The following is a 23,283-nucleotide window of genomic DNA, read 5'->3' as shown; positions in this document are numbered from 1 at the left end:
TCATTCTCTAAGGTCTTATTGTTTAGATAGGTCAATATTCAAAGATGCTCTCCTGTAACAGCTTCAACCATTGAAAACCCGTTGCTTCCTTTAAAGAAAATATTAATCTTGAATTATAAATGAAATATATTTATATGGCAAAGAGATAGTGCACTGACTTAACCATTTTTGACATTCTTTAGAGTGTGGAAAAGAATTTGGCATGATAATAAGCAGCCTGATTTGGGACACATGTAAGGCACATGGTAAATGAAAATTTGTTAAATAATTTAATCTATAAAAGGTAATTAGTAATTTAGAAATGCAGTATCTCTGTGTTGACTCTTTATCTCCTCAAAAAGTGCAGTTGATTTATTTTCCCCTAAGTATGAGGTTTTCCACTGATGAACCGGCCATTCAATATGCTTTTTTCTCCCCTTTCCCACATCTGGGTTATATTTCTTGAATTTACCTGTGTCTGTTTAAGTAACATACTGCATGCTATTTAATGATAAAGCCTTTCGCTTACTTGAAGGTAGGGTACTTCCAATTCTAATAGCATTGTTGTACAATAGTTGTTTTTATTTCAATTTTATGAATGGGTAAATAAGGCAGAGGTATTTTAAGATTTCATTGACTGATAAACTTGAGACTGTTGACTGGACCACATTTTCCACTGGAAATTAAATATAAATTCAAATAACAATTACACCATGTAATTTTCTGGGTCTGCTAGTTCATAATAGCCATTATATGACAGCTATAGAATTCACATTAGTAATACATCTACACACACTCATCAGCCAAAGACTTCATTTTCAACCACAGTGTGCACAGTACTGGAGATTATCCCTATGTCTTACGCTGAGTGAGTTGCTTCTTTGGCAAGGGACTAAATTCTTTAGGAAGGCAATATGTTTTGGAAGGCAGGAGTCAGTGGAAGGATAGTGGAAAGGAAAGGAAGTAGAGTAGGTGAGTGGAAGCAATGTGAGTGGAAGAAGAGTGAAAAGGTGCTTTATATTAATGCTTAAAATAAAAATGGAGTTCCTTCAAACTGAGGATGCTGTCCTTCACCATAGATACTATCACAGTTCACTCCTACTGGAGAGAAATAAGAGGCTTTTAGAAAGCTGCAAGCCTTAATAAAGTGGTTCAATTGCTATTTTATCTAGTTCACTAGTGATGCCTTTCCTAAAAGTTTATCTGCAGATGCAGAGGCTTGCTTCGCACTGCCTTCAGGGCTCATAACATCATTTTTTTTTTGCAGAGAAATAAATTCCTGCTATAGGAAAGCAAAGGGAGGAAATTCCTCTGTGGGCAATAAAATACTGTAACTATATTTAGGTTACAATCATAGGTAGTGTTACTTGGAAAACTGACCAGGGCCCCTACATAGCCAAATATATAATGGGCAACATCCTGCAAATTCTGTACCAAAGGGCTTCAATTCCAAATTTTTCTGAAAGGCAGATAGAAGGGGACTTAAGTAACATGAGAAAATGCCTCTGTCCAGATGTGTTTCTTAACAGGTGGAGATTTATTGTTAGTCACGGTCATCAAATTCTTGAGTCAGTTAAGATCCACCTAATTGGAATAACCAAAGGGATTTTAGGGTGTGGACCCTATAAGCAGTCTTTGGTTGTTCCTTCTATTCTCTCCTTAGAGAATTTAATTTTATTGTTTAATAGCAATGCATACACATGATACTAAATGGAAAGGCTCCCTTTCATCCTCAACCTCCAGTGTCCCAGTTTTCTTCTCCAGCAGCAACCACAGTTAGGCATGCTTTGTACATTCTTCTGGTGATAGTAAAGTCATATTCAAGCATACTTGTGTACATACTCATATACATATATATATATATATGTATATATATACACACACACACACACACACATACACACATATTTTTTGAGACGGAGTCTTGCTCTGTTGCCTAGGCTGGAGTGCAGTGGTGCGATCTAGGCTCACTGCAACCTCCATCTCCCGGGTTCAAGTGATTCTTCTGCCTCAGCTTCGCGAGTAGCTGGGATTACAGGTGCCCACCACCATGCCTGGCTAATTTTTATATTTTTAGTGGAGACGGGGTTTTACCATGCTGGCCAGGCTAGTCTCAAGCTCCTGACCTTACTTGACTTAAAAGGTGAAAAAAAAAATAGAAAGGTACATTCCCCTGTAACAAACAGTCTACATATGAAAAGTCTCAGAGCAGATAAAGCAGTTGAACAATATAGTCCTCTGGGTTCAGTTCTCTGGTGTATTCTTGATTTACTTCTTTGGGTTGTATGAACGGTGCAGTAGCCATTGAGGACGATTTCCTCATTTTAATGCCCTGAATAGAAAGTAGGCAAGGGCTGCTTATCTTTAGGTATCTGTTTTTCTCAGGGTGGAAAAAACTTTGTATTCTACTTCTGGTTATAATTCAAGTACCAGAAGGGAGTTAATAATATTACCCTTCAGCCAATCACTGACAAGTGGAGAAAAAAATGATTTAGTCCCTGAGACAGGTAACATTGCCTCTTATAAATGAAAAAAGAATAAAAGAAGAAGTGACCATTTGTTGATGGACAAACAAAATATATTATCAATATTATCTAGCCTGTCAATATATTTAGCTGTTTTCTCTTTGACTCTTTTCCATTATACATTGAGAGTAACTGTATTAGTCCGTATTCATGCTGCTGATAAATACATGCCCAAGACTGAGAAGAAAAAGAGGCTTAATTGGACTTACCATTCCACATGACTGGAGATGCCTCCGAATTGTGGCAGGAGGTGAAAGGCATTTCTTACATGGTGGTGGCAAGAGAAAATGAGAAGGAAGCAAAAGCAGAAACCTGTGATAAACCCATCAGATCTCGAGAGACTTATTCACTATCACGAGAATAGCATGAGAAACACAGGCCCCCATGATTCAATTACCTCCCGCCATGTCCCTCCCACAACACTTGGAAATTCAAGATGAAATTTGAGTGGGGACAGAGCAAAACCATATCATACCACCCCTGGCCCCTCCCAAATCTCATGTTCTCACATTTCAAAACCTATCATGCCTTCCCAACAGTGCCCCAAAGTCTTAACTCATTTCAGCATTAACTCAAAAGTCCATAGACCAAAGTCTTATCCGAGACAAGGCAAGTCCCTTCCACCTATGAGCCTATAAAATAAAAAGCAAGGTAGTTACTTCCTAGATGCAATGGGAGTACAAGAAATACAAAAAACTTAGCCAGGCGTGGTGGCAGGTGCCTGTAGTCCCAGCTACTCGGAGAGGCGGAGGCAGGAGAATGGCGTGAACCTGGGAGGCAGAGCTTGCAGTGAGCCGAGATTGCGCCACTGCGCTCCAGCCAAAAAAAAAAAAAAAGAATTGGAGAAATACAGCCATTCCAAATGGGAGACATTGGCCAAAATAAAGAGGCTACAGGTCCCATGCAAGTTTAAAATCCAGCAAGGCAGTCAAATTTTAAAGCTCCAAAATGATTTCCTTTGAGGTCTCACGTCCAGGTCACGCTGATGCAAGAGGTGGGTTCCCATGGTCTTGGGCAGCTGTGCCTCTGTGGCTTTGCAGGGTACAGCCTCCCTCCTAGCTGCTTTCACAGGCTGGCATTGAGTGTCTGAGGTTCTTCCAGGTGCAAATTGCAAGCTGTCAGTGGATCTACCATTCTGGGGTCTGGATGACAGTGGCCCTCTTCTCACAGCTGCACTAGGCAGTGTCACAGTAGGGACTTTGTGTGGGGATTCCAACCCCACATTTCCTTTCTGCAACTGCTCTAGCAGAGGTTCTCCATGAGTTCCCCATCCCTGTAGCAAACTTTTGCCTGAGCGTCAAGGTGTTTCCATACATCTTCTGAAATCTAGTCAGAGGTTCCCAAACCTCAATTCTTGACTTCTGTGCACCTGCAGGCTCAACACCACATGGCAGCTGCCAAAGCCTGGGACTTCCACCCTCTGAAGCCACAGCCTAAGCTGTACATTGGTTCCTTTCAGCCATGGCTAGAGTGGCTGAGACACAGGGCACCAAACCCCTAGGCTGCACGCAGCACCGGGATCCTGTTTTCCTCCTGGGCCTCCAGGGAGGGGCTGCTGTGATGGTCTCTGACGTGGCCTGGGAGGGGCTGCTGTGAGGGTCTCTGACGTGGCCTGGGAGGGGCTGCTGTGAGGGTCTCTGACGTGGCCTGGGAGGGGCTGCTGTGATGGCCTCTGACGTGGCCTGGAGACATTCCCCATAGTCTTGGGGAGTAATTAGGCTCCTTGCTACTAATGCAAATTTCTGTAGCTGATCTGAATTTCTTCCTAGAAAATGGGTTTTTCTTTTCTGTCACATTGTCAGGTTGCATATTTTCCAAATTATTATGCTGTGCTTCCCTTATAAAACTGAATGCCTTTAGCAGTAACCGAGTCACCTCTTGAATGTTTTGCTGCTTAGAAATTTCTTCCACCAGATACCCTAAATCATCTCTCTCAAGTTCAAAGTTCCTCAAATCTCTAGGGCATGGGCAAAATGCCACCAGTCTCTTCGCTAAAACATAGCAAGAGTTAACTTTGCCCCAGTTCCCAATAAGTTCCTTTTCTCCATCTGAGACAACCTCAGCCCAGACCTTATTGTCCATATCTCTATCAACCTTTTGGTCAAAGCCATTCAACAAGTCTCTGGGGCATTCTAAACTTTCCACATTTTCTTGTCTTCTTCTGAGCCAGAGGGCTCAGAACTGTTCCAACCTCTGCCTGTTACACAATTCCAAAGTCACTTCCACATTTTTGGGTATTTTTTCAGCAACGCCACACTCTACTGGTACCAATTTACTGTATTAATATGTTTTCATGATACTGATAAAGACATATCCGAGACTGGGAAGGAAAAGAAGTTTAATTGGACTTACAGTTCCACATGGCTGGGGGGGCCTCAGTATCATGGTGGGAGGTGAAAGGCACTTCTTACATGGTGACAGCAAGAGAAAATGAGTAGGAAGCAAAAGTGGAAGTGAGGAAAATTACCTCCTATCAGGTTCCTCCCACAGCACATGGGAATTCAAGATGAGATTTGGATGGGGACACAGCAAAACCATATCACTAACCAAAATTATGTCATGAGCTTTCATGCAGTTTCATTAAATATCAATTCCATTTATATGCTGGATATGCTACAAATAGAAACATTGTTGTAAAACATGCCTTAGTAGCAGATTCACCTTATCCAGTCTGAAAAGCAAGATTCAAACAACCACAGAAGCAAAAAAAAAATTCTAATATGGGGAGTCTAATTACTGAAACTAAGTATTTTCCACATAAAGGGAAGGTGCAGAATAGATGTTGCTCAGGTATAGCTCGGGTGTGTACAGAGGGAAGGAGAACAAAAATTCTGTAGGATACAACTAATAAACAGCCAATTTTGCTTGAAGAAACTGCAAGCAGGTTCATATATCAAGGCTAAGGATTGATAAACATGAAGTTGTAGACTGACATTTAAAAATTGAAATTATAGGGTTATGGTTTAATAAATTGCTATGGGCTAAATTCTTGTGTTTCTCCAAAATTGATATGTTGAAGCCCTAACTTCCAATGTAATCATATTTGGAGATGGGGCCTTGTGGAAGCAATTATGTTTAGATGAGGTCAGGAGAATGAGCTCCTCATGATGGGATTAGTGCCTTCAGAAAAGAAGAGGCCAGAGCGTTTGTTCTTTTTGTCTCTCTCTGTCTAAATAACTCTCTCACTCTCTTTCTCTCTCTCCACCATGTGAAGCATAAAGCAAGAAGATAGTATCTGCAAACCAGGAAGGAGGCCCTCATCAGGAACCAAAACAATTAACCCCTTGATCTTAGACTTCTCAGCCCCCAAAACTGTGAGAAATGAATGTTTGCTGTTTAAGTGACCCAGTCTATGGTATTTTTGTTATAGCAGCTGAACTAAGATAATGCCTTTCTGTAAGAAGGTAGAGAAAAACTAAGAAGAATATAGTATCTTTCTCACTGTCTCTAAAACCATATTATCTCCAATGTGATTACTTAGCCTCAGGAGAGGAAGAGATGGTAGAAAGGAAATAAACAGGATATACCTGATTCTTGCAGGACTGCATTTGGGTAAATCACACCTTTGACCCTCTCTTGGAGAACAGGAGAAAGGAGCTTCAGGAAAGATTTTCTGTCTTTCTTGTTTCCTGTCATAGCATTATTAATCATCTTTGGAATCCCATAAATTTACTTCAGCCAGTCTTAGGGAGATAGTCTTTATCTTGTAACTTAGGCCATGTAAAAGTCACCAGATCAAAATCATGTTCATAATCGGTCTATAAAACTATAAAGTCTGAGTCTTCTCTCTCTGAAGGCTCTTGTCACTTGTCAAGGTAATAAGTGACCTGATTAATTAAGGTGAGGTCTGAGGACAAAGGCTTCTGCCTTCCATCATTGCTGTAAGCCTTAATTTAATAGTTGTCAACTTTTCAAAAAATCAGTTTTCTATATATATAAAATTATGTAAATTACAGATATATCTAGTAACAATATTAGTGAGATCTGGTAAAGTTAAATGCAAGCGACTTTTAAATATTATGAAAGTTTTGAAATATTGAAGAAAAAAATCAGATTGCTTGTGTAAACTGTATTGTTCTGTCCATTTCTATTATTTCTATTATGTCTAGAAAAGAAGTTTCTTGATCTAAATACAAATTGAAAATGAATAAGTAACACAGAAAATATATTTTCCCCAAGTGAAAAATATTTTTTTCCTTTTAGGATATGAAAAAATACAATTTTTCATCCTATTTTAAGGCTACTAATTGATGAGTCAGGAAGACTCAAACATGTTTAGTAAAATCTAATTGTTAAATCTTGTTGAATGTTTTCAAGATTTCTCTCAATAACCAAGTTTTAAAACCACCTTATCTCATTCATGACATAATCTCAGAATGCAGGAACAAACATATGTGACAGAATTTGCAGGGCTAGCGACTTTTGTAGACATAAAATAGAAATACTCTTGAACTTATGTTTTCTTACTATGTTTTGTGAAACAAGCAATCAAATAAAACAAGAGCATGCTGTTGGTGAAGGCACCTCAACTTCGATCTCTTCACTCATCACGATCTTATCTAATTGCTTTTTTGTTTGTTCATTTGTTTTTGCTAGTGTAGTGATTTTTTAGAGCAACATATGGTATCCACTTCCTCTTTCAGATTTTCAGTGTATTTCTTATGTAGGTGTGAATAAGGTCTTCCTGAAGAGTGTTTCTGAGCACTGCATAAAGAAAATATGAAATTTTCATATTTATAGCACTTCCTGCTTTTTGCTTTTTTAAACCAGATTCGGTTAATAAGATATTATATGTAGTTCTCTTTCCACAAAGCTAAAAAAAAGTCTTTGAAGATAGAACACAGAACTTTGCTATAGCTGAAAATAACAATTCATTTAACTTATAATTAGAAGGCCGGTTATGTCAGAATAAAAATATATGATTAAGAGATGTATAAGCAAATGTTGTTAATTTAACACAAACTAGAATTGAAAGCTAAATTCCTAAGTAATTGGCTATACAGTCTCTCCTTTATTCTAGTAGAATTAGTTATTCTCCTTTCTGTGATTCTACAGAACTGTGCTAGCATTTTTCCAGTTCATAATTGTCTGTTTGACTGCCAGTCTTCCCATTAGACAGACTATCCTCTAATCTGGAGTTGTATCTTGTTCTTTGTAGCAGTCCCAATGCGTGGATAGTGAATGACTGAATGAATAAAAATATGAATACATGAATATATAAAACAGCAACAGTAAGAACAACATGAAACCTAATTTACTGAAGATTAAAATTTTTAAAAGTACATAAGGAGTAAAATATATGTTGCAATTTTTCTCCCTTCAATGCAGAATTGTACGAAAGAAAGGAATTAATATTTATTGAGTTATCAAACGCTTTATTGGTTAAGCTTCTTGGATAGAAATTAAACAGGTCTAATTAGTAAACTTAAAAAAGAGAGTGAGCAAGAGAGATAGCTTATTGACTGTAAGTATCCAATTACCCAAATGTTATTCATTCTTGTTTAAATTTTAACTATAGCAGCCAATCTAGCCGGTGCATGCAATAAACCTGGAATTCAGTTTTCTGCCGTAACAGCTTTAGACTTTGTGTGTGTGTGTGATTTCTACTATTTCATGAAGCAAGGCCTTAAGACAGTCCACACTCCCTTACCTATTTCTTGTCAGATAATCTGACACATGAATTTGTTATTTTTGCCTCTTTCATGTGTCCAAAATGGAACTAGGCTGGCAAAACCTGATTTTTGGTAGTCAGTACCTCTATCCTAAATTATCGTAAGAGGGAACGTTCATTCACTGCCTCATTACACAGCTCTGTCCTTGAGTTCCAACCATGGAAAGGTGAGCTTAATGCTTCCCACCCCACCCTGAGGCTGCAGACAGATCCAAAAACTTCCTGAGTGCTGACTGCTGGCAACTCCAGCACAACTGGCTAAAATGCCTCATGTAAGTTCGAGGAACAGAGACTAACTCCACCTGATTTTGGATTGATAGCATTTATGTTACAGGTATATATGTTCTGGCACTGGAAGTAGAAAAAACATGAGGAATCAAATCAGCTTACCAGCTCCTAAAGCTATTTTGTGTTCATGGTTACTGTCTTCCCCTGCTTAACCCCACAACACCCCAAAAGTCTTCTTTGTCACCCCTCCTTTTATCCTCAAAAGATGGATAGTCCAACTGGCTGAGGTAGTTCTTATCAATGTTATTATTCCTATGGGTCACAAAGAAGTTGCTATCTAACTTACCAAGGAGCCAGCCTCAACTCAGGTAGCCACCGCCACCACCTCAGGTCCAATCTTTGGTTATTCTTCTGTAAAGAACATAACGCAGCTTCACTGAGAAGACGGGTTATGGATTGAAAAGTTTAAAGTAAAAAATTTGGATTGGACAGGATCTGCACAGTAACTGATATGCCTTCACGCATGCCCATAGAATACCAAAGACTGGCAGGGTGTGGTGGCTGATGCCCTTAATCCCAGAGCTTTGGGAGGCCAAGGCAGACAGGTCACCTGAGCACAGGAGTTGGAGACCATCCTGGACAACATGGGGAAGCCCGTCTCTACAAAAAAATACAAAAACTGAGTTGGGCACAGCGGCATGTGCCTGTAATCCCAGCTACTTGGGAGGCTGAGGCAGGAGAATCACTTGAACCTGGGAGGCAGATGTTGCAGTGAGCCAAGATCGCACCATTTCACTCCAGCCTGGGTGACAGAGTGTGACCCTATCTCAAAAATAAAATAAAATAAAATGGATGGTGGGGACTGTGATGATATCAAGTATTACTTCGTCACCCCACATTTTCTCCCTGCTATGCATTCATGATCTCACTTTACAGAGGAGGAAAGTGAGTCTCAGAAGGAATAGGCAGTTAGAGCATGACATCGGGTCTAGCACTGAATGAGAGTGTTCGGGCTTCCGCTTGGATCAGGAGTATATGGAGTTCTGATAACAACTTGGAATCTCCAGTGGGAACCCAGGCCACCTTATCCTGGAGTAGCATTTTTTAGGCACAGGAAAAGACAGGCATTCTCTTCTAGGGGTGGTTTTAATGACTATGCAGAAAAATCTTAGGTGGCAGCTGACACAAATAATAATTTTTAAAAGCCAAGATTTCAGGTACTTGTAGCCTATTTCAGAGTATTATCTTCCCAACCAGTTGAGTATACTTATTTATAACTAAAGCAGCAAGACAGGAATGAATTAGATACTAATAAACATCTGAGTAACAAAAGAAATCTAGGACAGATGGATGGATGACTAGATAGATAGCTAGATAGATAGATATTCTTAATTTGTTATAGTATCTTCCTAATTGGGCAAGTGAAGGATTGGATTTTGTACTATAAAATAGAATGTGTGGGGGAGGTAGATAGGGAGATGGGAATTATTTGCAGTCCAAACTGTAAAGCAGAAACTCTGACTACCTATAAATCCGTTATTTCTTCCCAGGTCTACTATAATTTGTGTATGATATGAGATCATGTCATATATTTTTGTTATATAATAAGGCTAAAAATTATTCACAGAATTTAATGAAATGAATTAGACTACGGGATTTAACTCCTTTACCCTTACTTGGTAATTGCAGAAAAAATAACAATTGAAAAAACATGCTTTTTTGAGTCAGACAGTCTTAGTTAAAATTGAAGATTTGATCACTTATTGCCTAACTGACCTTAAAAGTTACGTATTGTCTTTGTTCCACGCTGCAAGTTTATGCCTCCATAAAATTCGTATGTTGAAACCCCAACCCACAATATAATGGTATTAAGAGGTGGGGTCCTTGAAGGCTATTACATTATGAGGGTAGAATCCCATAATGATATTTGTGTCCTTATAAGAATAAAAAGAGAGCTAGCTAGCTTGCTTGTGGTCCTTTTGCTTTCTCTCTCTCCTCCCCTGTATGGGGATACAAAGAGAAAACAGCCCCCAGTAAACTCGAAAGAAGGCCTTCCCTAGCGCCTGCTCATGCTGGAACCCTGATATTTGACTTGTAGTCTCCAGAAATATGAGAAATAATTTGCTATTTAAGCCATTAAGTCTTCGATAATTCATTATAGCAGTCCAAGCTGACTAAGACATGCTTGGAGTTTCAGTTCCTTTATCTGCTAAATAGGCATAAATATTCATGCATTGCAAATATGTTGTAAAATTTAAATATGAATAAATTATGTAATGCATTCTAATCATTTAGCAGTTGTATAATAATTGGTAACTACCATAATTTTTAAATATTATTCTTTTATCCCAGCGAAAGAGGGAGAAAAAACATAAAGCACAATTAATCCTATGCTAGTCTAGTTTTTCATACACTTGTTAGATATTTACTTGCCAAATGGATAAACAAATAATCTGAGATTCCCTGTGTTTAAAATAGGGCATGTTTCACAATTTTCAACTAAAGCAAAAATATATGTAGTAGTCTTTTAGGCTATAGTTAAAACAATTTTATTGTCCTTCATTCCACCAAAATAAAAACAAAATGTTAAAATCCTAAATAAATTAAAGTAGAAGAAAGTGAACAAATTATTTCACCTTAAAAATAAATGATTTATATGTCCTTTATATTGATAAGGTAAATATATCTTAAAATATATGACATGTAGTCAATATTGAATGTTTTCACACATGTATAGACTATGAGCAGTATTATATAGAATTTATAAAGCCATTACTCTACAAATGATATTTGAGTATTTAATGTTATTTTTAAAAATCTCCATACTATTGCTTTCATACATTAAAACTAAAGCAAAATAAAATGCAGTAAATAATCACAAGGAAAATTAGGGACACAGAAACTTATAATGAAAATAATGAACTAAGTCTTCCTTGTGAATCCAAAAAAAGACTCTTTATCACTTTCATTCTTTGCTTTCCTTTTTTTTTATGTATGTATTTATTGAGTGCCTGTTTCTTTCTTTTTTTTTTTTTTTAGAATCTTGGATTAGAAAGTGTTAGTGAAGCACTTTCTTTTTTCTTCTGAGAATTTCTATGACCCAGTAGCATAGGCCACGTGGGAGCAAGACACCAACCCCAAATAAGTGGCTGAAAAAGATACCGATGACTCCAATAGTAGTGATAATAAGGCTACTCATTTGCTTTACAGCTTGGCCACTACATCAGGATAAGTCTAACTGTGTTTAGTTTTTCTCCCTGGGTTTCCGATTTAGGGAGCCAAAGTCTACTTCTGCAGTCATATATTTTGATAAGAAATGGCTGGATCTTTAAAGGTTAGAGTCTCCATAATATATTGTTTTTTTCTAAATATTAACTCATTTCTGCCCTTACTTAAACTTCTGTCTGAAAAATAAGAAACAGGGAAATTTTTTTTGAAAAAAGACTACATTTTCAATGCTGAGAAATAGTACAAATTGTCAAGATTATACAGTTTTTCAACAATAACGATTGAGCTACAATCAGTTTATAAGTCACTTCGAAACACATATTGTAAAATTATTAAGCACACCCAAACTAACTGTATATGTATGATATTTATCAGATTAATATTTAAATTTAAGTAGGTGACTTTAGTTTCTGGCAATACAGCACTGTATATACTGAAAACACCTAGCAGGACATGAAATTTGGCAAAAAAATAATATCAGTATATATTTATAAATATATACACATATATTTCTATATGTACACATAGGTACATTGGTATATTCAAGAATCTAAATATGAGTATATCATATATATGTTAATGCATAGATGAATTTTACAAAACTGAGAGTATTATTATTATCCAAAACCAAGAAAGAATGAATCCTAAGAAATAAAAGCTCCCATTCTACTAGGTTCATAGCAATTTAGTAATTTATATTTAGGAAAATACAGACATACCTTGAAAAAAAAGTACTTTATTACACTAAATATATTAATAGCTTGAAAATATTAAAACTGGAAAAGGTATTGTTTACCAACACACATAAATTGTTATTGGGTGACTAAACCATGATTATTAGATAGTATCAAATTACTACATCCCACATGAAATAATTTAATGGGAATTTTAGTTCCATTGTAAAAATGAAGTGATAGTGAAGTTTTGCTTCTTCAGATATTGAGAAGAAAATGGTTCAAAATTTAAGATCTGTATTACTCAGGGATCTCCAGAGAAACAGAACCAATATGATATGTGTGTGTTTCCGCATGAGTGTGTGTTTTCTTGTGTGCGTATACAGTCATTTGCCACATAACAATGTTTCAGTCAATGAAGGACTGCATGTTTGATGATATGTCATATGTGATACATACTGTATTTTTACTGTCTCTCTTCCACATTTAAAGGTTTAGGTATGTAAATACCCTTGTATTCCAATTGCCTACAATGTTTTAGTACAGTAATAATCTGTACGTGTTTGTAGCCTAGGAGCAATAGGTTTGCATAAGTACACTCTATGACACTTGCACAATGGTGAAATCACCTAACACCTTTTTCAGAATGTTTCACCGTCTGCTAAGTGATGCCTAATTGTCTATGTGTATACACACACACACACACACACACACACACACACACACGAGGGGGGAGATTTATTTTAAGAAATTGGCTCAGGGCCTTGATTGTGGAAGCCAGAAAGGCCAAAATCTCCAGGGTGTACAAGCAGGCTGGAAACTCAGGGAAAAGTCGATGTTGATGCCTGCGTTTGAATTCTTTCCTATGTCTCTTGGGACCTCAGTCTGTTTTGTCTTAAGCAAACTTCAACTGATTGGATGAGGCCAACCCACATAATGTGGAATAATCTGCTTACTCAAAGTCTACTAATGAAATTATTAATCTCATCTAAAACGTGCCTTCATGGCAACATCCAGTCTGGTATTTGACTAAGTATTTGTGTACTGGGGCCTGGCCAATTTAACACATATACTTAACCATCATAAGGACACAAAGTGAAATAGGACTGCCACAAGGATTATTGAATGTATTTCCAAAATCACAATATATTTGTTTTTTGAAATGATTGCCTTCTTCAACCAGAAAAACAGTTTTGATGAGAAAATGAGAAGTATAGGTCTTCCACTATTGTCTGGAGCATGGGTTGGAAAACTAGAACCTGAAGGCCAAATCCCATTAGCCACCTGTTTTGTAAATAAATTTTCGTTGGAACATAGTCACACTTGTTCACTTAAGCATTGTCTTCTGGTGCTTTCATGCTACAAAGGCAGAATCAAATAGTTGCCACAGAAACTGTATGCCCCAAAGCCTAAAATATTTACTATATTTACAGAAAATGTTTGCTAATCCCTGGTCTAGAGTTCAAATCTCCATATATTACATGAACTTCCCAGAATTCTAAAGCATAGAACTGGTAAGGTCCAGTAGGAGAGGTTAAGCCATATTATTTGAAGATAATTTTGTCATGCTTCTACTCTGTCAAGCTATGAAAAAATGCTTCAGCTTGCGCTAGAGTGTACCCTCAGTAATTTTGAGGTAATCGTAGTTTTTGGTTGAATGAAATGGGCACGAGAATGTTTTATTACCTTTAGAGACTACAAATGAGGTCTTCAAGGGACTATTTTTGTACTTGACACATAACTGTTCATTGCAAGAGCTTTACTAAATATTTAAAAAGTCCGAGTTACTGCTCTCAAGACATGTAAAATATATCCTTGGAACAAACTACTAAATTATGCAAACTGTGTGGGTTTTAAAGTGTGACCAGATAGGCTGTTAGGAAATTAACTCTCAACTAGTTTTCCAGTTGGAGGCAACTTATGCTTTTTAATCATGAACATACCACATCCCACTATATTTTGCATAGAGAATAATGCTTTCAATAATTTTGGCTTCAAAGGCTAAAGTGGTCATGAAAATTCAGTGTTTGTAGCCACTCAAACTAATTGTTCCATTGAAAATATAATGAAGAAGCCATAAAGGAATTCATAGATTTTTCAAAGTGCTGGAGCAATAAATGATCCCTCGTGTTTCCTCTTTGAAACATTATTTTCTGTGCTTCACAGCTCTTACTAACAGAATGAGAAACATTCAGGATGTATTTATGCATTAAAGGAATATGGACATTCCTGGCCAAGGCACAGATGGCGAGAATTAAAGTTCGTTCCCGGGGACAAAATTCAATATATGAATATAAAGAAGCTGATAAGTGATTTAAAAAGAAGTTAACTGTAGAGTGTAAAATCTTTCTAAGAAACATGTGTATCTATTAAAGTATTACCAGGTGATTCTTCAAATGCATTTTCATAGATCACTTTAAAGACAGATTATGTTTATTTTTAGCGTATAAAATTGTCAAGCTGGTGCTCATGCTATTTGGAAAGTAATACACAAAGCACTTATGCCAATTTGGAAGAGAAAGAAATGAATTACTTACATTACAATAAAAGGTTATATTATGTTTGGTGTCTTGGCTAAACTGTTGTTGTTGAAATCAAATATTAGCTCCTTCTATTAAATCAGCCCCACTCAATTAGTAACATTTAGTCTGTGTTCAAATCATCATCATTTTAATGGCCATATTTAGGCTAGGCATAATTTTTAAATCGTTTTTTGTTTGTTTCCTAATTCATCCAGAATTAATTTGCTAATTTGTATATTAAATAATGCAAAATATAAAGTCTATTTTTAAAATGACGTTTGGCCTGGCGCGGTGGTTCGCGCCTGTGATCTCAGCACTTTGGGAGGCCGAGGAGGGCAGATCACGAGGTCAGGAGATCGAGACCATCCTGTCTAACACGGTGAAACCCCATCTCTACTAAAAATACAAAAAATTAGCCAGGTGTGGTGGCAGGTGCCTGTAGTCCCAGCTACTTGGGAGGCTGAGGCAGGGGAATGGCATGAACCCAGGAGATGGAGCTTGCAGTGAGCCAAGGCCGTGCCACTGTACTCCAGCCTGGGCGACAGAGCAAGACTCAGTCTCAAAAATAAATACATAAAATAAAATAAAATAAAATAAAATGACTTTATAACTATATGTTACATACCAACTATATATTTAAGGCATTGGTTTTACAAAGGAAGAATGATATATGTGGCTATCAAAATAGTAGGATGACCTCGAATGACAAAAGCTATTGAATAATCTCTTCCATTGAATATGATCAGGAACTCTGAGTATGATGACATAACACTCCAATAATTAAGTTATGTTGTATGGCACAGTTGTCTAAGAAAAGATCATTTTTGGTGGACCTGCACTAATCAAGTAAAACATTAAAAGGCTGGGGATCTCCCTGACAAAGAGATTTTAAGTTAGAGGATTTAAAGCATTAGAGAGACTTATTTATTTATTTTAACTTTTATTTGAGGTTCAGGGATACATGTGCCCATTTGTTATGTAGGTAAATTGCATGTCTTGAGGATTTGGTATGGATTATTTCACCACTTGGATAAGCACAGTACTCAATAGGTAGTTTTTTTATCTTCACTTTCCTCTATCCCACCACAATCAAGTAGGCCCTGGTGACTCTTGCTCCATTCTTCAAGTCCTTATGTACTTAATGTTTAGCTCCCACTTATAAGTGAGAACATGTGGTATTTAGTTTTCTCTTCCTGCGTTAGTTTACTTAAGATAATTGCCTCCAACTCTATCCATGTTGCCACAAAAAAAGATCTTGTTCTTTTTTATGGCTGTGTAGTATTCCACGGTGTATATGTACCACATTTTTTATTCCATCTTGCCATTGATGAACATTGATCTTGATTCCATATCCTCGCTATCATAAAATAGTGCTGCCATGAACATAAACATGTATGTGTCTTTAGAGTACAATGATTTATATTCCTTTGGGTGTCTACCCAATAATGAGATCACTGGCTTGGATGGTAATTCTGCTTTGTGTTCTTTTATCGCCAAATTGCTTTCCACTATGGCTAAACTAATTTACATTCCCACTGGCAGTGTATAAGCATTCCCTTTTCTCCACAACCTAACCAGTGTCTGGTTTTTTTTTGACTTTTTAATAATAGCCATTCTAACTGTTGTGAGATGGCATCTTATTGTGTTTTGATTTTCATTTCTCTAATGATTAGCAATGTAGACCATTTTTTTCACATACCGCTTGGCCACATGTATGTCTTCTTTTGATTTTCTGTTCACGTATTTTTCCTTTTTTAATGGGAAATATTTTTTTCTTATTGATTTATTTATGTTCTTTATAGATTCTGGATATTTGACTTTTGTCAGATGCATGGGTTGGGAACATTTTCTCTAATCCTGTAGGCCCTCTGTTTGCTCTGTTTATAGGTTCTTTTGCTGTGCAGAGCTTTTTAGTTTAATTAGGTCTAATTTGTACATTTTTGTTTTTGTTGCAATTCCTTTTGGCATCTTCATCATGAAATCTTTGCCAGGTCCTGTGTCCAGATGAGTATTTCCTAGGATGTCCTCCAGAGTTTTTATAGTTATAGATTTCACATTTAGGTCTTTAATTCATATTGAGTTGATTTTTATATATTCTGTTAAGAAAGGGGTCCAGTTTCAATCTTCTGCATATGGCTAGCTAGTTATTCCAGTACCATTTATTGAATAGAGAGTCCTTTCCCATTCTTGACTTTGTTGAGTTTGTCAAAGGTCACATGGTTATGGGTTTGTGGTGTGGTATTATTTTAGGGCTCTCTGTTCTGTTCTGTTGGTCTACATGTCTGTTTTTTGTGCCAGTACCTTGCTGTTTTGGTTGCTGTAGCTTTGTGCAGTTTGAAGTTAGGTAATATGATACCTCCAGTTTTGCTCTTTTTCTTAGGATCGTCTTGGCTATTCAAGATTTTTTTTTTTTTAGGGGGTTCCATATAAAACATTTAAAATAGCTTTTTTTTCTAATTCCGTGAAAATTGCCATTGATAGTTTTATAGGAATAGCATTGAATCTATAAATTGCTTTGGGCAGTATGGCCATTTTAACAATATTGATTTTTCCTATCCATGAGCAAGGAATGCTTTTCCATTTGTTTATGTCATCTCTGATTTCTTCAGCGTTTTGTAATTTTCATTGTAAAGATCTTTAAACTCCCTGGTTAGCTGTATTCCTAGGTATTTTATTCTTTTTGTGGCCATTTTGAATGGGCATGTGTTCTTTATTTTGACCTAAACTTGAATGTTGCTAGTGTGTAGGAGTGCTACTGATTTTTGTACATTGATTTTGTATCCTCAAACTTTGCTGAAGATGCTTATGAGAACAACGAGCTTTTCAGCAGAGACCATGGGGTTTTCTAAGTATATAATTATATCATCTGCAAACAGATAGTTTGACTTCCTCTCTTCCTATGTGGATGCCTCTTGTTGATTTCAATTGCCTGATTGCTCTGGCCAGTACTTTCAATACGATATTGAATAGGAGGGGTGAGGGAGAGCATCCATCCTTTTCTTATTTCAGTTTTCAATAAAAATGCTTCCAGCTTTTACTCATTCAATGTAATGTTGGCTGTGGATTTATCATAGATGGCTCATTATTTTGAAGCATGTTCCTTCAATGCTTACTTTTTTGAGGGTTTTAAAAATGAAATGATGTTAAATTTTATCAAAAGCCTTTTCTTCATCTCTTGAGATAATCATGTAGTTTTTAGTTCTCTTTATGTGATGAATCACATTTATTGATTTGGATATGTCGATCTGACCTTGCATCCCGGGATAAAGCCTAGTTGGTTATGGTACATTGGCTTTTTGATGCAGTGTGAGATTCTGTTTGCCAATATTTTGTTGAGGATTTTTACATCTATGTTCATCAAGGATTCTTGCCTGAAATTCATTTGTTCTGGTTGTAGTATCTCTGCTAGGTTTTAGTATCTATTATTAACCTCATAGAATGAGTTGCAATGGAGTTCCTCCTTCTTTATTTTTCTGGAATAATTTCAGTAGGAATGATACCAGTTCTTCTTTATACATCTGATAGAATTCAGCCATGAATGTGTCTGGTCTCGAGATTTTTCTAGTTGGTAGGCGTTTTATTACTCATTCAATTTCAGAACTCATTTTGGTATTCAATTTTTTTCTGGTTGAATCTTGGGAGGTTGTATGTTTCCAGGAATTTATCTATTTTTTTCCAGCCCGTATGATAGAAGAGGTGTTTGTAGTGGTCTCCAAGGACTTTTTGAATTTTTGTGGCGTCAGACGTAATGTCTCCTTTCTCATTTCTAACTGTGTTTATTTGGATCTTCTCTTTTTTCTTAATTAATGTAGATAACAATCTATGTATTTTATTATTACTCTCAAAGAACCAACTCATGGATTAATTGATGTTTTTTATGGTTTTTCGCATCTCAATTTCCTTTAATTCAGCTCTGATTTTGGTTATCTGTTGTCTTCTGCTAGTTTTGGGGTTCATTTTTTCTGGTCTCTCTAGTTCTTCTAGTTCTAGTTATGAGGTTAGGTTGTTAATTTGAGATTTTTCTAACATTTTGATGTGGGTATTTAGTTGTATAATCTTTCTTTTTAACACGTTAGCTGTATTCCAGATATTTTGATATGTGTTATCTTTGTTCTCATTAGTTTTGCAGAATTTCTTGATTTCTGTATGAATTTTACTATTTACCTAAAAGTCATTCAGGAGCAATTTGTTTAATTCCTATGTAATTGTAGTGTTTTAAGAAATTTTCTTAGTATTGATTTATATTTATATTGTGCTTTGGTCTTATAGTTTGATTTGTACAATTTCATTTATTTAACGTGCTGAGGATTGTTTTGTGTCTAATTATGTGGTCATTTTAGGGTATTTTAGAGTATGTGCCATGTGACAATGAGAAGAATGTATAATCTGTTGTTTTGGAGTGCAGAGTTCTGTAGATGTCTGTTAGTTCCATTTGGTCAAGTGTCAAGTTCAGGTCCTAAGTATCTGTTAATTTTGTGCCTCAATGATCTGTCTAATACTGTCAGAGGAGTGCTAAATTCCCCCACCATTATTGTGTGGTTATCTCTATTTCTAGGTCTCCAAAAACTTTGCTTTATAAATCTGGGTGCTTCTGTGTTAAATGTAATACATATTTAGGATAGCTGGAACTTCTTGTTGAATTGAGCCTATTATCATTATGTCATGCTCTTCTTTGTCTTTTTTGATCGTTTTTTGTTTGTTTGTTTAAATTCTGTTTTGTCTGCATTAGAGTAGCAGCCCCTTCCTTTTTCTCTTTTCCATTTGCTTGCTAGATTTTTCTCCATTCTCTTACTTTGAGCCTACGGAAATCATTGCATGTGGAATGGGTTTCTTGAAGACGCATACAATTAGGTCTTGCTTATTTATTCAGTTTGCCACTTTGTGCCTTTTAATTGGGGCATTTAGCCCATTTATATTCAAGGTTAGTATTGATATATGTGGATTTGATCCTTCATTATGCTGTTAGCTAGTAATTCTGCAGACTTGTTTGTATGGTTGCTTTATAGCATCACTAGTCTATGTACTTCAGTGTGTTTTTGTAGTGAATAATAATGGTCTTTCCCTTTCCATATACAACTCCCTTCAGGACCTTTTGTAAGGCAGGTCTGATGGTAGTGAATTACCTTAGCATTTGTTTGTCCGAAAAGGATCTTATTTCTCCTTCATTTATGGAGCTTAGTTTGGTTGGAAATGAAATTCTTAGTTGGAAATTCTTTTCTTTAAGAGTACTGAATACTTTGAAGATTGATGGGTCATGTGATAGGGGATCACCAGTTACCTTTAGGAATTGAGACTAGCTCATGTTTGACTTGCAGCAAGTAAGCAGGAATCTCAGTACTAAATCATAAAAAAAAATGAAATCTGCCTCTCTCATGTGAGTTAGGAATAGTTTCCTCAAGCTCCAGAGAAGATGCTTTGATATCAAAGCTGAAGCCTTACTATTTACTTTGTGAGACATTGAAAAGAATGCAGCCATGCCATCTTCAGACTTTTGTCATGTATAATGGAGAGGTAAAAAATGTGTGGGTGTTTGTTTCTTTTTTAATTGCTACATTTATGGTGCTTTCCTATACAGCAATAAAAAACTAAATAGTTCTCTTACATTGCAAAAGTACCTTAATTAGGACCTATTCTATATAAGGAATTATGAATATGGATAATTGAATATTATAGCCTCCCTGATCAAGAGGAGCTTAGAGCCTGTGGAAGATCTATTCAGTTCTTGCCTTGTAGAAGCCATTCTAAAAGGATTTGCTCATGTAAACCTTATTACTCTCCTATTACATAGTTACTGTTAACCCCTTTCATGAATGTACCAATCTCAGGGAGTGGAAATAGCTAGGAAGTAGCAGAGCTACATTGCAAACATAATTCCAAGGTCTTTTCCCTCATGTTTATTATGAATATATCATCTAGTGATAAGAGAATAATAGACATGATAAAATAGTAAATAAAATGTACTAAAATCTTAAAATACATTCAATGAAATAGTGATGATTAAAGGACCAATGAGCTGGAGGAATGATATAATTTGGCTGCATCTCCACCCAAATCTCATCTTGAATTTTAACTCCCACAATTCCCACGTGTCTTGGGAGGAACTTGGTGGGAGGTAACTGAATTATGGGGGCAGGTCTTTCCTGCGCTGTAATCGTGACAGTGAATAAGTATCATGGGATCTGGTGGTTTTAGAAACGGGAGATTCCCCCCACAAGCTCTCCTCTCTTGTCTGCTGCCATGTGAGATTTGCTTTTCACCTTCTGCCTCCGATTGTGAGGACTTCCCAGCCATGTGGAGCTGTAAGTCCAAGAAACCTCTTTTTCTTCTCAGTCTAGGGTATGTCTTTATCAGCAGTGTGAAAATGAACTAATACAGTACATTGGTACAATAGAGTGTGGTGTTGCTGAAAAGATACCCAAAAATGTGGAAGCAACTTTGGAACTGGATAACAGGCAGAGGTTGAAACAGTTTGGAGGGCTCAGAAGAAGTGGGGAAAACACGGGTAAGTTTGGAACTTCCTAGAGACTCGTTGAATGGCTTTGACTAAGATGCTGATAGTGATATAGACAATGAAATCCAGGCTGAGTTGGTCCCAAATGGAGATAAGGAGCTTGTTGAGAATTGGAGCAAAGGTGACTCTTGTTATGTTTTAGGAAAGAGACTGGTGGCATTTTGCTCCTGCCCTAGAGATTTGTGGAAATTTGAACTTGACGGAGGTCATTTAGGGTATTTGGTGGAAGAAATTTCTAAGCACCAAAGCAGTTAAGAGGTGATTTGGGTGCTGTTAAAGGCATTCAGTTTTATAAGGAAATTAGGGAATAAAGTTTGGAAAATTTACAACCTGACAATATGATAGAAAAGAAAATCTTATTTTCTCAGGATAAATTCATGTTGGCTGCAGAAATTTGCTTAAGTAATGAGGAGCTGAATGTTAATCCCCAAGACAATGGGGAAAATATCTCCAGGGCATGTCAGAGACCTTTGCAGCAGCCCCTTCCATCACAGACCCAGAGGTTTAGGAGGAAAAAGTGGTTTTGTGGGCCAAGCCCATGGTCCCCGTGCTGGGTGCAACCTTGGGAATTGGTTTCCTGCATCCCAGACATTCCAGCCATGGCTGATAGGGGCCAATGTAGAGCTCAGGCTGTGGCTTCAGAGGGTGCAAGCCCCAAGCTTTGGCAGCTTCCACATGGTGTTGAGCCTGTGAGTACACAGAAGTCGAGAATTGGTGTTTCAGAACATCCACCTAAATTTCAGAGGATGTATGGAAACACCTGGATGCCCACGCAGAAGTTTGCTGCAGGGGCAAGGCCCTCATTGAGAACCTCTGCTAGAGCAGCCCAGAAGGACTGGGGCACTGCCTAGTGGAGCTGTGAGAAGAGGGCCACCATCCTCCAGACCCCAGAATGGCAGATCCACTGACAGCTTGCATTCTGCATCTAAAGAAGCCACAGACATTCAATACCAGCCTGTGAAAGTAGCTGGGAGGGGGGTCTATACCCTGCAAAGCCACAGGAGCAGAGCTGCTCAAGACCATGGGAACCTCCCTCTTGCATCAGCATGACCTGGATGTGAGACATGGTGTCAAAGGAGATCATTTTGGAGTTTTAAGATTTTACTGCCCTACTGGATTTCAGACTTGCATGGGGCCTGTAGCCTCTCTGTTTTGGACAATTTCTCCCAGTTGGAGCAGCTGTATATACCCAATTCCTGTACTCTGTACCCATTGTATCAAGGAAATAACTAACTTGCTTTTTATTTTACTGGCTCGTAGGCAGAAGGGACTTGTCTTGTTTCAGATGAGACATCAGACTGTGGACTTTTGAGTTAATGCTGAAATGAGTTAAGACTTTAGGGTACAGTTGGGAAGGCATGATTGGTTTTGAAATGTGAGGACATGAGATTTAGGAGGGTCTAGGCACAGAATGATATGGTTTAGCTGTGTCCTCACCCAAATCTCATCTTGAATTGAAACTCCCGCCATTCCCGTGTGTCATGGGAGCACTCTGGTGGGAGATAATTGAATTATGGGGGCAGGTCTTTCCTGCGCTCTTCTCGTGATAGTGAATAAGTCTCATGAAATATGATGGTTTTAAAAATGGTAATTTCCCCAAACAAGCTCTATTCTCTTGTCTGCTGCCATGTAAGATGTGCTTTTCACCTTCCACCATGATTGTGAGGCCTCTCCAGCCATGTGGAACTGTAAATCCATTAAACCTCTTTTCCTTCCCAGTCTCAGGTATGTCTTTGTCAGCAGCATGAAAATGGACTAGAACAAGAAAAAAGAAACATTTGAAAGATAAATATTGTAGCATATTTGTAAAAGTGTGACTTGATTAATTTGCTACTATTAGAGTTTGAATTAGGTATTATTTCCTAGAAAGCTATTTAGAAATAAATTAAAAACAGTAAGAATCCATGGGTCATATGTAAGTGACAATAATTCTGAAACAAAGAGA

The 23,283-nt window shown here is 37.2% G+C and overlaps 1 long non-coding RNA gene across 1 annotated transcript in view; it reads left to right on the top strand.

Moving 5' to 3' along the window:
* The window catches only part of LOC131381630 (uncharacterized), a 33,333-nt gene extending 27,522 nt beyond the window's left edge, over positions 1-5,811 (top strand). The window contains exons 2-3 of the long non-coding RNA XR_009210508.1: positions 183-245; positions 5,719-5,811. This is a non-coding gene — a long non-coding RNA (uncharacterized LOC131381630). The remainder of the gene's footprint in view (positions 1-182; positions 246-5,718) is intronic.
* The last annotated feature ends 17,472 nt before the right edge of the window (positions 5,812-23,283 follow it).

Source organism: Hylobates moloch, unplaced genomic scaffold (assembly GCF_009828535.3).
Source record: "Hylobates moloch isolate HMO894 unplaced genomic scaffold, HMol_V3 SCAFFOLD_2, whole genome shotgun sequence".
Lineage (NCBI taxonomy): Eukaryota > Metazoa > Chordata > Mammalia > Primates > Hylobatidae > Hylobates > Hylobates moloch.
Note: the sequence above shows the minus strand (reverse complement) of the source record. Positions and strands in the feature narration are given on the sequence as shown.